The sequence below is a fragment of the Orycteropus afer genome, unplaced genomic scaffold (genome assembly GCF_000298275.1).
Source record: "Orycteropus afer afer isolate SDZICR_OR568_19922 unplaced genomic scaffold, OryAfe1.0 scaffold00098, whole genome shotgun sequence".
NCBI classification, from domain to species: domain Eukaryota; kingdom Metazoa; phylum Chordata; class Mammalia; order Tubulidentata; family Orycteropodidae; genus Orycteropus; species Orycteropus afer.
The window spans coordinates 3,342,792-3,346,516 of NW_006921685.1; positions in this window are offsets into that span (position 1 = coordinate 3,342,792).

The following is a 3,725-nucleotide window of genomic DNA, read 5'->3' on the forward strand; positions in this document are numbered from 1 at the left end:
AAATGTGGCATCAGGATTGGAGGAAGAGTCATTAACAACCTGTGATATGCAGGCGATACAACCTTGCTTGCTGAAAGTGAAGGTGACTTGAAGCACTTACTGATGAAAATTAAAAATTACATTCTGCATTGTGAGTTACATTTCAGTATAAATAAAATGAAAATCCTCACAACTGGACCAAAAATTAGCTTCACGGTGGATGGAGAAAAGGTTGAAGTTGTCAAGGATTTCATATTACTTTGTTCTACAATCAACACCAATGGAAGCAGCAGTCAAAACATTACATAACATAATGCACTGGGCACATCTTCTGCAAATGACTTATTTAAAGTGCTGAAGAGCAAAGATGTCTCTTTGAAGACTAAGGTGGACCTAACTCTAGCCATGGTATTTTCAGTCACCTCATATGTGTGTGAAAGCTGCACAATGAATTAGGAAGACTGAAGGAAGAGTTGATGCTTTTGAGTTGTGGTGTTGGTGAAGAATACTGAAAGTACCATAGACTACCAGGAGAACAAACAAATCTCCTGGAAAAAGTGTAGCTGGAATTCTCCTTGGAAGTGAGAATGGCCAGACTTCATCTGACTACTTTGGTCATGTTGTCAGAAGGGACCATTCCCTGGAGACAGATATCATTCTTGATAAAGTGGAGGATCAACAAAAAAGGGGAAGACCCTCAATGAGATGGATTGACATAGTTGCTGCAATGATGAGTTCAGGTCCAGCAAGTATTGTAAGGCTGGCGCAGGAGTGGGTAGTGTTTCATTCTGATGTACATAGGGTCTCTATGAGTCAGTGTCAACTCTATGGTACTCAGAAACAACTAATTTAGCCATTCACTTTCCCACATTCCTGGGTGATGACTTCTTGTTTGTCCTCTTTCCTCAAGCCCCCTTACTTACTTCTTCATCCTGACTCTCAGCTAATAAACTTGGTTCCTACAACACTAAACAAATCGAAGCTGTCAAGCAGAATTTTCAGATACCCTCTATCACATCTACCCACCTATCTTCACTTGGACTCACATATTCTGCCTTCTGGCCTGTTGCCATGTATAGATTTTCCATGTTTCAGTCTCACTCAGTTATGCCAAGAGATTTGGAAAACAGCTACCTGGTCAACTGACTGGAAGAGATCCATATTTGTATGCATTCCAAAGAAAGGTGAGCCCACAGAATGTGGAAATTATCAAACAATAACATTAATATCGCACTCAAGTAAGATCTTACTGAAGATAATTCAAAAACAGTTGCAGCAGTATATTGACAGAGAACTTCCAGAGGTGCAATCTGGATTCAGAAGAGGATGTGGAACAAGGGATATCATAGCTGCTGTCAGATGGATCCTGGCTCAAAGTAAACACAAGATGTTTACTTGTGTTTTATTGACTATGCAAAGGAATTTTATTGTGTAGATAACAGATTGTGGATGACATTGAGAAGAATGGGAATTCCAGAACACTTGATTGTGCTCATGAAAAACCTGTATACTTACCAGGAGGCTGTTGTTTGTACAGAACAAGTGGACACTGCATGGTTTAAAATCAAGAATGGAGTGTGTCAGGGTTGTATCCTCTCCCCATAGTAATTCAATCTGTATGATGGGCAAATAATCTGAGAAGTGGACTATATGAAGAAGAATGTGGCATCAAGATTGCAGGAAGAATCATTAACAACCTGTGATATGCTGATGACACAACATTGCTTGCTGAAAGTGAGAATGACTTGAGACATTTACTGATGAAGATTGATAAGTATAGTCTGCAGTACGGATTACATCTCAATATAAAGAAAACAAAAATCCTCACAACTGGACCTATAAGCAGCATTACAATAAATGGAGAAAAGATTGAAGTTGTCAAAGACTTCACATTGCTTAGTTCTGTAATCAATGCCAATGGAAGCAGCAGTCAGGACATTAGACAGCATATAGCACTGGGCAAGTTGACTGCAAGGGACCTCTTTCAAGTGCTGAGGAGCAAGGATGTCTCCTTGAGGATGAAGGTGCTCCTGACACAAGCCATTATGGTTTCAATCACCTCGTATGCATGTGAGAGCTGGACAATGAATAAGGGAGACTGAAGAAGAATTGATGCTTTTGAGTTGTGGTGCTGGCAAAGGATGCTGAAAGTACTGTGGACTGCTAAAGATCTAATAAATCTGTCCTGGAGGAAGTGCAGCCAGAATGCTCCTTGGAAGTGAGGATGGCCAGATTTTGTCTCACCTACCTTGGTCATGTTGTCAGAAGGGACCATTCCTTGGAGAAGGATATCATGCTTGGTAAGGTCGATGAAAAAGGGGAAGGCCCTCAACAAGATGGATTGACACAGTGGCTACGATGATGGGCTCAAGTATAGCAAGGATTATGGAGCTGGTGCTGGACTGGGTGGTGTTTTGTTCTGCTGTGCACAGGGTCACTATGAGTTGGACACGACTTGATGGAACCTAACTAACTAATGTTTCAGTCTAAAGTCAATCCCTTCCCTTGTGTACTTTATCTCATCATCTTTTACCTCATCAAGTATATTGGTCTAGGAAAAGTTCTCTTTCTTCTGCACCATCACATTTTTGCTCTCACTTCTTGTGGACATTACTATACAAACATGCTGTCATTTCTTCTCTTTAAAAGTATTTTCTCTTAACTCCAATTATGCTATCAGCTGAAATCTGATTTCTATTATACCTTACAGCAAAACTCTCTTAAAATTTTTTCCATCTTTCTCTTTTCCATTCTTCTCTTAAACTGAATCCAATCAGGGTCTCTTCCATACTGTACTGCCCAAACTAGTCATATGGAGGTTGCTAGCACCCTTCATGTTGCTAAATCTAATGGTCGTACATTCTCACTCTTGCTTCTATTTGACCTACCAGTAATATTTAACCATATTACTCCTTCCTTCTTGATAGTCTTTCTTTACATGTCTTATAAGACACCATTTTCCCTTCTACCTCACTGTTTTAACCATTTAGTCCCTTTGCTGGTTTTCCTCTTCACCTCAACTTTATGTTAGAGTACCTCAAGAACTCTCTGTTTTTCCTCACCCTCTTGGTTAGATCATTCAGTCTGACAGGTTTAAAATACCCATTGTGTGCTATAAAATTATAAATCAAGAGTTGGAAGATGAATGGAAAAAGAGCAAACACATGGAAATTGAACAACACTCTGCTTAAGAAAGACTGGGTAATAGAAGAAATAAAAAAATGAAATTAAAAACTTCCTTGAATCAAATGAGAATGAAAGCATAGCATACCAAAATTCTTGGGACACAGCAATAGCAGAGGGCAGTTTATAGCAATAAATACACACATTAAAAAAGAAGAGTGAGCCAAAATCAACACTTTAAACCAACATTTCCTACAATTAGAAAAAGAACAGCAAGAAAAGTCTATAGTTACCAGAAGAAACAAAATAATAAAGATTCACACAAAAATCAGTGAAACAGAAAATAGAAAGAAAATACAAAAAAAATAAGTTGGTTTTTTGAAAAGATTAGTAAAATTGGTGAGCCACTGGCAAATTTAAGAAAGGAAAAGAGGGAGAAAATACAAACAACATGAATAAGAAACAAAATGGGTAACATCACAACAGAACCAACTGAAGTAAAAAGGATAATATCAGGATACTATGAAGAATTGTATTCCAACAAATTTGAAAATCTGGAAGAAATGGACAAATTTCTAGAAACATAACACTTACCTAAACTAACACAGACTGATGTGGAAAAG